At 49.4% G+C, this 12,480-nt stretch overlaps 1 long non-coding RNA gene across 1 annotated transcript; it reads left to right on the top strand.

The window, feature by feature from the left end:
* Positions 1-7,073: 7,073 nt before the first annotated feature.
* Positions 7,074-12,427, top strand: LOC139038478 (uncharacterized). Its single transcript, XR_011491510.1, has 2 exons — positions 7,074-11,165; positions 12,242-12,427. It is a non-coding gene; the product is annotated as an uncharacterized lncRNA (long non-coding RNA).
* The last annotated feature ends 53 nt before the right edge of the window (positions 12,428-12,480 follow it).

The raw sequence follows: 12,480 nt of genomic DNA, 5'->3' as shown, positions 1-12,480 counted from the left end.
TGAAAACTGACTTTTCTCTTCCCCTTCTTGCAATTTCAGGTTTCACTGGAGCATAAATTAGGCTTGTTGACTGAATGGTGGAAACAAGTGTGTGTGAGGCCAGGCGGGGTTCAGCATCACACTTCCCAGGATATCGTGAACAGCTGCAGAAGACACATGGAATTTCTGACCTCACCAGGTTTATAACCTTGCTATGGTAGAGTCTCCTAGATAGTCACTGATACCTATTCTTCCCTTCTTTTAAAATAATAGAATTTTAGGTGGGAACATGAATGTTCACTAAAGACTACATTTCCCAGCTTCCCTTGCAGCTAGGTATAGTCATGTGACTGAGTTTTGGCCAATGGGATATAAGCAAAAATTATTTCGTCCTCTTGATTGGGTGAGCACTTCCTTGTCTCACTTTCCTCCTTACCATCAGCTGCTTTGGAGCCAGAGGTGGAATCTGTGCAAGGAGAATGGTACAGTCTGCCTAAGTGTTCTGGATTGCTGACCTGCAGGCAAATACATTTCTATTTTGTCTAGGCTGTTGTATCTGGAGGTTGTTTTATTACAGCAACCCAGCCTGGATCCTACCATTGAAATGAGCAGTGGCAACAGCTCCCAGTGGGTTGACTTGAAAATACAGTAAGTATGTATGATCTTCTAACATCCTTTAAGGACTAATACACCTGAAATGGTCACCTGTAATCCTCATACTAGCCCTTTGAGATGGGCTTCTCCCAAGTTCTACCCTTTCTCTGATCAGGGAACAAATCAAAAGCACCTGGAATCAAGGTGGCTGTGGAAGCAGAACATCCACAGAAAAGCAGAACAGGGATGCAGAGCTAAAGCCATTCAACTCACTCATTCAGCAGCTAGCTGTTTACCAGGCTCTGAGCTCAGCATTAGAGGCACAACAGTGAGCAAGACGACTAGCTCCAGACCTCCTGAAGCTTGCTGCTTCCATGGAGGACATCCAGGCTAACCAGAAAAGCATTTGGGAGATAGGGAATTACAGTAGGCATGAAGGTGAGGAAGGAAAAGATTGCAGGACCAAGGTCACCAAGAAGCTTCAGGCAGGGCACAAGGAACCAGGTATGGAAGACACAGTAACTAGGATGGGGCGGGGCTTCTGGGAGCTTGGAGAGATGGCCAAGGAACTGATCTCCTCCTCATGGGCACTTAGGTGGCCCACCGACACAAGAAGGCCATTTGCGTATTTATTATGCCATTCTATGAGTGTGACATCTCAGTGCAGAACAGTCCTAAAAAATCTGTCTCCTGAAAATCCTTCTTACCTCCTTGGTTTTACTCAAAATGATTATTTTCAAAATGTGTCTTAAAAAGAAAGCACTGCTATTTCAACTACTAACAGCAAAAAAAAAAAAAAATTCCTCCATCTTCTTACTAAAAAGGTAGCTTTCTGAGGTTGAAGAGCTCAGAGCCCACTTGACGACTCTTAAAAGAGATAGAACTGTGAGCTGGACGCCTATCTCTTTGTGCCTGTCCGAGGCTGAGAAGTTTCTGGAAGCATGTCTGGTTTATCATTTAGGGATAGATTTGCCTGGGAGTTTCCCACAGATAAACCTAAGTCCCGAGGCCTGGCACATTGTCATTTCCCGAGGTTACTATATTTGTTTTTGCAGTCCTCCAGCTTGAACAAGGGAGTCGACAAGCTGGAGTTATATTTTATGGAAGGATTAGCAGTTTAAAGTGGCTTCCCTGGTGGCTCAGTGGTAAAGAATCCACCTGCCAAGCAGAAGACATGGTTTCCAACCTTGGGTTCGGAAGACTCCCTGGAGAAGGAAATGGCAACCCACTCCAGCATTCTTGCTTGGAGAATCCCATGGACAGAGGAGCCTAGTAGGGTACAGTCCATGGGGTCGAAAAAGAGTCGGACACAACTTAGCAACTAGACAACAACAAGCAGTTTAATGAGTAAAGGAGCAAAGATCTGTGTGTCCAGTCCACAGTTCAGGAATGGGCTGCAGGCGGTGGGGGACTTTTTACGTGTCATGATTCTCAGCCCAGCCCTTGGGTTTGAACCTCTATGTAAGTATCAGCTTCCTCCCAGAGTAGACTTATCCTGGGGCCTGGGAGTCTGCAGGTGAGGCTCCCTGCATGGTTTCCTGATGAATGATCACTGCTACTTTTTCTCCTCCACAGAAATCTGGGCCTCTGGTGGGTGGGGCAGGAGCAGGGGGCAGGGGTGTGTGCTGAGCAAGCAGGCCTTTGCTGGCTCGTGTGGGTGGTATCAGTGGGGCCGGGAGGGAGCAAAATCAGGCAGCTGGGAGGGGACAGTGGCTGTGGGGGGGACATAGAGTGAGGCCCACTTGATAGCACCCCAAGCAAGTCTATAATCCAGACAGTCACTGGGAAGCAGGCCCCAGCCTTCAGCCCCAAGGACGAGCTCCCTTGTGATCAGGGAAAATGGGCTGGTGGGCCCTCGGATGGGAGCCAGCGCCAGGCCTGTGTGATGGCCTTACTCCAGGAACAGAGGCGGAGGCCTCGAGGGGAGCTGAGTCAGAGCTCCAAATCCCCACGCCTCTGGCCTTCACCCTGACCAGCCCCTCCGTCCTCCCTCCTCAGGCTGACACCACCACCCCCACCCCCTCAGCAGCCAAGAGACTTAGCGGCTCCAATTCAGGCTGCCCAGCAGCTGCTCTGGCCCCAGGAAAGAAAACCGCCCTGTCTCTCTGATCAGGCAGTCACATTGGGCAAGGATACACACGCACAAGCAGGCATGCACACTCACGAAACAGTTGAGGGTAATAAATTTTAGTGGTGTGCTTTAAAAATAGAAAGCAGAGATACAATAGCTAGTCAATGAAGGTTTGCCAATTGCACTAGCAAGTGTTCGCAGGAGAGAGGCGGTGGTCATGTCCTGTGTAGTTCAAGGAAAGGGAAGAGAGGATTCAAGGGGAGAAAAGGCAAAGGAGAGGGAGTGGTAGTGAGATGAGATGAAATGAGGACACGGAGGAAGCCCACTGGGCTTTGCGGGCTCCCAGGGCACCCCACATCAGCCTCTTGTCATAACTGAGCACCTCCAGTGTGCAGGCTCTTTACGTCCATCATTTATTTTGACTTTCACAACAAACCTGGAAGGGAGCGGAAGAGTAGCCCCATTTTGTAGATTAAATAGCTAAGGCCCACGGAGAGGCTAAGTGACATGAACAGGGCCATTCTGTGGATTCAGACTGGAACCAGCTCTGCTTGACTCCTGGATCCCTGCGCTCCCCCAGTCTCCACCCATCTCCCTCACTGGCTCTGCCTCATGGCAGGGATCCCAGTACCTTATCTGGGTCTGAAACTCTTAACGCTTCCCACGGTGTTTGACATGCAGCAAGTCCTCAAGAAATGTGCAGTGAATGAGAGGAGAGAGGATGTGGGGGCAGGTAGAGAGGGGAGAGCGATTGCACTGTTGTTGAGATGGGGAAGGAAGAAAGAACAGCAGAGGAGACCGGGTCAGGAGCCTATTTCTACAGGATCTGTGCATCGCCATCAGCTGGCTGGGCTGGGCTGGGGGTGGTGCAAAACTGGCCTCCGCTGCAGGTTCCCTCTTGCCCTGCTCAACTATCGGCCGAGCAGAGCTTCGGAGGGACTGGGTGGAAGGGAGGGAGGCACGGCTGAGGAGGGGCCAGCCTGGGGCATCAGACCCAGCATTGGCAGTGGATACATTCTACCCTGCAGCCCACAGACCCTCCCTACTGGTTGCCCTCAGGAATCACCTGGGGAGCTGCAAAAACAACAGCAGTTGGGGCCCCACCCCGCCCAAGGTCTGCGTTCATTGGTGTGGGTTGGGTCCTGGGCAGCAGCAGAATTTATTAAAAGTCCCACAGGTGGCTCCAGTCTGTAGCCTGCATTGAGAACCTCTACAAGCCCAACCTACCATATACACCTGCCCCCTACTACAGGTGACAAGCGGAGTTTATGCGAGAGTAAGGGCTTCGCAGTTATCACTACTAAGGGGCAGAGGAGTGATGGGAATTCAGATCTGACCTCAGTACTCCAGCCTCCCCATCCAGCACACAAAAGCCCATCCATTGGGACGCCTGGACTGGGATTGCCGGGGATTCTGTTTAGAAGACTAGAGTTCCCCCAGCTCACTCTCCCATCTCAGGGGCACCCCATTCCTTAGCCAGGGAGGCCAGCGGGAGTTCATGCTACTAGTGACAAAGCTGCCATGTGTAAGCTCTTCCCATTCACGGAGCTTCTCCCACATATTATTCCTGTTTGGTCCTCACACCTGCACCACGAGCTGAACCCAACAGGAATGATTTAAGTCCACTCAACAGTGAAAGGAACTAAAGTTCTGAGCAGCTAAATAATTTGGCCAAGATCACAGAGCTAATTACTTGGCCCAGGGGAGGCGAGAATCCAGGTCCTCAGTCTCTAAGAGCAAAACTTCTTTTCCTAGCTTGTTCTTGAGCTGGGGTTTTGACATTAGGCGGCTCAGATGGTAAAGAATCCACTTGCAATGCGGGAGACCTGGGTTCGATCCCTGGGTTAGGAAGATTCCCTAGCGAAGGGAACAGTTACCCACTCTAGTATTCTTGCCTGGAGAATTCCATGGACTGTATAGTCCTTGGGGTCCCAGAGTCGGACACGACCGAGTTACTTTCACGTTCACTTTTAGTAGAAGAAGGCACAATTGGCAACAGAGCAGGCAGCCCAGCTTAGCATGGTCGGGGGCAGGGCTGCCCTTGAGCAGCCTAGAGAGTTGTTCAGTCGCTCAGTTGCGTCCGACTCTGTGACCCCATGGACCTCAGAATGTTAGGCTTCCCTGCCCTTCACTATCTCCCAGCATTGGCTCACACTAATGTCCATTGAGTCGATGATGCCATCCAACCATCTCATCCTCTGTCATCCCCTTCTCCTCACTAGAGGATGGCACTTGGGAAAATGCTGGCACCCCTGTGCTTATGGAATTGTTGGTTACTTGGATTGTTATTATGTGGCACAAAGGTGTTCTGGGCCCTGCTGAATAAAAAACCAGGAAACACTGCACGGCAAGTTCAAGTTTTAGTGGGATTTCTTTCTTTCTTTCTTTTTTTAAAATCAGGATTGAAGACCTGTTCGTATGTATCTTTGTTTTGAAGCAAACACCTGAAAGTTCACCGCGTCACCCAGGGCAGGGTGTGAGTGGCTTGGTCTCAGAGCCTTCCTGCCTGCTGGAGAACGTGCTCTCTGACCTCTAGCAAATCCTGTGACCTTGGCAGAGGTGAATCTGTCTGGTTGGAAGGGGGTGTGGTTAGAAAGCAGCTTGAGTGTTGCAGGATGAGACCTCTGGGTGTGCAGGTGTCAGCAGCACATGACTCGGAGGATAATTGCTGTTTGCCATTGGCCCCGGGGACTTTTGACTCACCTGTCTTGGCTATATGGTATTGTTAAGAGGCCTGAGAAGGAGGATAAGCAAAGAGAGCAAAAACTGGAAAACCAGGAGACAGATTCCCACGTGTCCTCAGCTAACCCCACCAGAGCAGGAGCCTGAATTCCAGAACAGGGTCCAGTGGCACAGTTGCTTCTCATACAGCTTCCCATTCCTTGTCCAATCTGCTCAGATCCCGTGAGGGCGTGAACAGGGCATGAAGGCAGGTGGAGGGTCTAGGCCCCCAGGGGACCCGGGCGCCCAGGCTCCCCCACTGCTGGACAGCAGCCCCAGGAGCCTGCCTCTGTATGCAGCTCTCTGTTCCAAACGCATCTCTCTGGGCTAAACTTGTGGAAGGTTTTTTTCTTTTTTTTTGCTGGCTCATGGTTTCTCAGTTGAAAAGTGAATATAGCCCTGGAGAGGGTTGGATCCAACCACTGTTCATTTTAATAAACATTGAAATTAAGGGATTGTGAGCTTGCCCATGGTACAGTGTACAGAGTGAGAAAGACTCCACCTTTGCCCCGAGGGAGACTGGGTTCTCTACCTTGCCCTACCCTCTTTCTGTCTTCTTCTCCATGTGCTCCCTACACCACCCTTCACCCTCACTGAGGATGCCACGGTGCTGCCTGCCCTGATGCCTTTGCATGTAATGTTCGACGTTCTTCCTCCCTTCCCACCCCTACCTCCAAAGGCATTAAGCCGTCGAGATCAAGCATCATGAATAATTGATGTTTGTGTGTGTTAGTCACTCAGTCGTGTCCGACTCTTTGTGACCCCATGAACTGTAGCCCACCAGGCTCCTCCATCCATGGAATTCTCCGGGCAAGAGTACTGGAGTGGGTTGCCGTTCTCCAGGGGATCTTCCCGACCCAGGGATTGAACCTGGGTCTCCTGCATTGCAGGCAGATTCTTTGCCATGTGAGCCACCAGGGGAGCCAAATGATGCTGACTGAGGACCTACTAAGTACCAGGTGCCATGCTAAGCATTTTATATGTCACTCCTAAGTGCTCAGAGCAGCCTCATGTGGTCTGTAGTGTTAGCACCCCATTTTATGGATGACATTATTGAAGCTGGCATGGTTAGTTACAGGTAACTCTAAGTGGCAGGGCTGGGTTCAAAACCTGTGCTGCCTGACTCCACACCTATGGCCTTGCCAAACAGCCTCTAAGATCACCTAGGAAGTGAAAGACTCACTGTACCTTAAGATGCAATTAATTAATGGCCTTGTAACTCAGAGTTCCCTCTGCCCTTTGCTCACCTGGCAGTGCTGGTCCATACCTCATTCTGGTGTGACTGCTGTTCATGCTAATTGCCCCATGTAGGAACTTCTAAAGAGTCAGTTTTCTGTTTAACCTTTGAGTTTCCAGAGCCTAGCAGAGTGACTGGTATGCATAACATGCTCAAAAAATGTTGACTAATATTGAACAAGTGTAGAGTAAATGAATAAATAGGCAAATAACAATTCAGGAGACAGATTATGACAAATACTAGACGAGGGATCTGAACAAAAACTTGAGGAGTTTGGAGCAGGAGGTGGTCACATATGGGCAGGAAATCAGGAAAGCTTTTTCTGAGGGCAGGGGAAGTGGGGTTCGGTCTAAACCTCAGGCCTGGCTGGGTCTCAGTATAGTGAGAAGGGAGGGAGGGAGTCAGCTGAGGGAACAGGCAAGTCAAGACCCAAGTGCAGAGTGTGCTCACAGCTGGGGGGTCGGAGGGACACAGAAGCATGCTGGGGAATGGTGGTAGAAGAGTGTGCATGGAATATGCTGGTATTATGAATTGAATTGTGTCCTCAAAAGATAAGAGGCCCTAACTGCCAGTACCTGTGAATGTGACCTTATTTGGGAATAGAGTCTTTGCAGATGACCAAGATAAGATGAGGTTATTCCAACATGACTGGTGTCCTTCCAAAAAAAGGAGATTTGGACAGAGACAGATCAGCACACAGGAAGAACACCACCTGAAGATGAAGGCAGAGGGACTTCCCTATTGGTCCAGTGGTGAGGAATCCACACTTCCGTTGCAGGAGGCATGGGTTTGATTCCTGGTCAGGGAACTAAGATCCCACATGCCTCATAGTATGGCCAAAAAAAGGGATGAAAGTAGAGATTGGGATGATGTGTCCACAAGCCAAGCAATACCAAGGATTGCCAGCACAACATCAGAAGCAAGGAGAGAGGCCTGGAACAGATTCTCTCAACCCATAGAAGGAACTACTCTACCCGGGGGACTAGTACAACTGCGGAGGGGCCCCACTGGCCCACTGTGGGGGGTTGGACCTTGGTAGCCAAGGGAAAGTCCATGAAGGCTTCTGGGAAAGAATGGTCCCAGTCGAGTATTTGTCCGTCTGTTCTGCCCTGATGGAAGTAGGGGATTCTCTGGGTGGAAGGGTCAGTGGTGGCCAGCATGGAAATAAGCTGAAGGAAGCTATGGATGGATTGCACAGCCTGAGCTCAGCTCTCCCCTAGGGGCTGAGAGTAAAAGTTACAGTGTCTGTACTCTGCTGCTCACGGTGGAGCCGAGAGGCGGGACAAACACGCAGGGACAGCAGTGGGCAGCACAGCTCAAGGATGGCCTCCTGGCGATCCAGCACTGGGACGGGGTCATGCATGATGACGGCTAGAGCACAGGGTGGGCGCATGGTGGCAGCAGCCCTTCTCCCGGCTCTGCTGGGCCTCAGGTAGTGTATTTGTTCAGGTTTTGGGGGATTCCAAGCTACAAAATACAATTCTAACTTGAACAGAGGAATGTATCGGGCATATATAATCAGTGTGTGAATAATGGTGAACACAGGTTGAATGAATGGAGCTGAGTTGGCACATAATTATATGCAAGTCAGTGACAAATACTAAAAGGCAGAGCTGAACAAAATGCTCAGAGGTAGGATGTGATCACATCTGTTGGAGAAATCTGGAACCATCTCCTGAAGCAGGCTCCCAAATGAAAGGAACAGCTGCCCGCAGGAAGGATAAGAACTGGGCAGTTCTCATCCTGGAGATCCCAATGAGAACTCTAGAGGTCTCTAGACAGGGGTCAATGCGGCATCTCTGAGTGCCTCCCCCAGGATGCCCATTCTCAGGAGAGAACTGATTGGCTTAGCTTGGGCCACAGTGCCATCCCTGGAGGGCGGGGCCTGTGATTGGCAGCTCAGGTCAAAGGGCCTAGTTCCCGAAAGGAAAAGAAAAGGGGACCATTCATTAAAACCAGGTGGGGCTGCAAGGGATTCTAGACAGGCAAAATAGCCGACACCCCGCACAGGTGAGAAGAGGGCTTGAAATTTGGGAAGCTGAATGACAAGGCAAGAGTTGGAATGAGTCATGGATGAGACTCAGACAGGGAGGAGACACACCTGGTGGGAGCCCAGTGCCAGAGTAGGAGTAATGGACACCTGCCCTTTCGTCTGCCCGGAAGCCACACCCTACGCCTCTTCCCTCCTTCTGAGAACTTTCTCTCCCCTCCTCTGCCCCCACCTGCATCGTTTTGGTTCCTGTGGTCGCCTCTCTGACATCCCAGCCTAGTGGATCAATCCCGGGCTTCCACCAGACCCAGCCTGAGCCAACCATGGTCATCGGCTCTTTACCCCAAGTCCTTCCTTCCTAGTAGGTCTCTCCAGGAGTTTGAATTAAATTTCTGCCCCTCGTGGTTGTCTAGATTTAGGGTCTTATCGATGCACAGTTCCTGCACTCAGGGAGCTCAAAACAAAGCAAGAGAGACAGTAATTAGAACTGCTGCTAGAAAACAGTGTGACTATACTTCTTCTGTACTGACTGGCACAGTGAGCGCGCAGGGAAATACAAGTCATACACACGCATTCATGCACAGAGGTACTGGAAACAGATGAAACTTCCTAGCCAAAGAAGGGCATTCCAGGAGCAAGAAGAGCAAAGAGTGGAGGTAGGAAAGCACTTGCCAGCTTTGAAGAATTTAGTCCAGCATGACTGGGGTATGGTGTAGGTGTCAGGCAGTGGCTGGAGAGGAGGCGAGTCTGGTTCCTGTGGCTCAGGTGTAGACCATTCTCAGACACAGTGAGAAATGGAGAGCCAGGTAGGGAGCTGTGCCTTGTGACCAGCATGCAGCAGTAATGTGGAGATGTGTACAGTGTTGGGGAGCAACTGTGCTCTGATGATCAAGACCCTCCCCTGTCAGTTGGGCAGGCAGAGAAGCCCAGAGCTAATGTGAGCTTGAGGGCCAAGGGGTCTCAACAGTCAGACAGCAGACTCCAGGACTGGTATCTGGAGATGTGCTGAGGGTCAGGCCAGCAGCTCCCAAACTGAGTCATCAGGCCAGAGGGCTGGTTGTCAAGGATGGAGGCCCAGAGGGGAAGCTGGGAGGGGAGTATAGCCTGGGAAGAAGGAAAAGCTAAGAGTAGCAGGGCTGCAAACAGGAAGTGAGCAGAACCAATTTTGGAGCTAGGTGGGCTCCCAGCAGCATTTCATGCACTCTTAGAAGGAACTGCAGGAGCCCCAGGTCCACTTAAAGGGGCCAGAGCTGGACAGGGGCAGAGCAAACAGCCAGGAGGCCCTTTTCCTACTTTCAGCAAGATTTAATAAGGACCTCTGGCAGTGGTGGTGGGGATAGAAGGGAGGAGATAGCCCAGAAGCAGGTTTTAATTTAAATTTTAATAGAAAATGCATTTTCATGGTTAAAAATAAAAAGTATTAAAAAAGTGTTCAGAGGAAAGCCTTGTTCCCACCACTGACAGCTAACCTTTTATTATTAGATTTGGTGTATTTTTCCAGTTTTTTGGGTTTTTTTTACAACATAAAATGAATATTATTACTTCTGTTCTTTTTTACTCAGTTCTATAGATACTGTTTTACACTTTGTTTTTTTTTTCTTTTCCCCACTTAATATATTCGAGATCTTTACAATACACAGAAAACAGCATTGTCTGTTTTGATGTTTGCATAATATTTGCTTGTGTGAATATACCAGAATTTATTTAACTAATCCCCTGCTGATGGACACTTGAGTTTTCCCAACCTCTTTTTATCTGAGACACCATCTCAGAGAATAGGCTTCGTTATTCCCCATCTGTGCAGAGATTTCTGTAGGACAGACTCCGAAGGAGGGATGGCTGCAGCAGAGAACATAGGCCCTCTATAAGAGTTGTACCAATTTATAGAAGCACCAGCAATGAGTGAGCCTGCGTGTTTCCCCAGAATTGCCAGCAGAGTATATGATCAAGCTTTTGGATTTTTGCCAGCCTAATGGGTGAAAATGGTATCTCATAGTTTTCAATTGCATTCTCTTATTATGAACGTAGTTGAGAAGTATTGTCATGTATTTATGAGCCATTTGTATTTCCTTTCTGTCAACTGTTTGTTCATATACTTTGCCTAGTTTTCACTTAGGTTGTGACTTGTTTCTTTTAAAGTCAGTTTCTAGGAGTTTTTGAACCAGGGTGGCCATAAGATATGGAAACAGAAGTGACTATACATAATAAGTGGTTTATTAATATATTTCAATACATGTTATATTCAGTGACATTTCATGATATGTTCCATGTGTTATCCCTTATTAGCAACTGCTATGCAAAATGGCAATGGCTGGGGTACATAAATGTCGCATCTCTATCAATCCCGCAGAGGCACATGTCTTTCTGATGCGCTGGCACAGATTATCTGCATCTCCTATTCTCACAGAATAAATCTACACCTCTTAGCACACTCCAGAGAAACAGATCAAGGGCTTCTGCTTCCAGCCGTGGTGGATTTATCCTCCTGCCTTAAACAACTAAGAACTTGAACAAAACATATGGGACAATGGCATTAAGTCCTGGATAACAGCTAGCATAGAGAAACAAACAAGGTGAGCCCTGCAGCTTTCTTAGCTTACTGCTTAAAGAGGATTTTCTGTCTACAAAACACAGAATGGGTACCCAAACAGAGCCTGGGATTTTTCCTGAGCTAAGAAAACAGCGTTCAGGCTTGGGGAGGCCCGTGTGACTGGAACTGTGGGGCAGAATACTGGAAAAGGGAGAGTTACACAGAAAGAACATTCTGGAGCCCTGAGGAAGGTCTCCCTCAGGTCTTTACTTGAGTATTGATCTGTGGAGGCAGGTATGAAAACTATCTAAGGTCTGGGGAAAAAACAAACACTAAAATGGATCAGTCAGAACAACTGCAGAGCTCACACAGGATCAGAAATAGTTCACGTTACCACTAGCCAGCCATTTCCAAACAGCCATTTTTACTCACAGAGAAACAAAGACAGTAATATCAGTAGACTTCTTGTTGGAAACACAGGTCAGAAGATGGTGAAAGGGAAAAAAAAAACCCCAAAAAACTGTCAGCCTATTGTCAGATAAAATATATTTAAAACACAAAGATGAAATAGAATTTTTCAGATATACCAGAGCTGAAAGAATTCACTACCTCCTCTGGGACTCTGAGGGGCCTTTCCAGGAGGGTCTTCCTCCCAGAAGGAAAATTTAAGGAGGGACAACAGCCCTGGAACAAGAGCTACGTGGAAGCTCAGAGGCATCCAGAAGGGCTTTACATCTCTCACAGGGCTCCCTCAGATTTCAGCCGCCACGGCCGGCAGCGAGAGCCTGGGTGGGCAGAGACTCACTGTGTCTCCCTGGGGGCTTGGGGACAGGGCTGAGGGGGTCGGGGAAGATGCTTGGTCCGAGCTGTCTGGTCACTGGGAGAAAGAGGGAGGTGGTGCAGAGGGGCAGACAGGAGGCTTCTGCTCCCCGTCTTCTGGAGAAGTGTGGCCTTAGCATGGCCATGGGTCATGCTCCAGCTTCTCCATCGTCCCTAAGAACAGACATCTATCCACAGTCTCTTATCGTGAGGGCTAGGGCGGAGGATGAGGTTTGCTACCAAGAGGTATTATCATATTGTTTTGCTTCCTGCCCTCTATGGCTTCCCGTCTGCGCGAAGAGATGAGGCCTGGACACAGACTGGCCGCAGCACGTAGGACAGGCCACTGAGGTGCTTCCTTGCCTTCGGAACTCTCACTTGGACGTGGAAATCACTGGAGAATGAGGAAGTTCTTCGTTCTGTGTCCCCAGATCCCCCAGTGAGGCTCACCCTGCCAGAGCAGTCACAATAAAGCTCCTTCCAGCAGCTTCCTGTCACGTCAGCTGAAATAGGTGGCTCCCTGCAGTGCTCCTTCTCCT

The sequence above is a fragment of the Odocoileus virginianus genome, chromosome 15, assembly GCF_023699985.2.
Source record: "Odocoileus virginianus isolate 20LAN1187 ecotype Illinois chromosome 15, Ovbor_1.2, whole genome shotgun sequence".
Taxonomy (NCBI): domain Eukaryota; kingdom Metazoa; phylum Chordata; class Mammalia; order Artiodactyla; family Cervidae; genus Odocoileus; species Odocoileus virginianus.
Note: the sequence above shows the minus strand (reverse complement) of the source record. Positions and strands in the feature narration are given on the sequence as shown.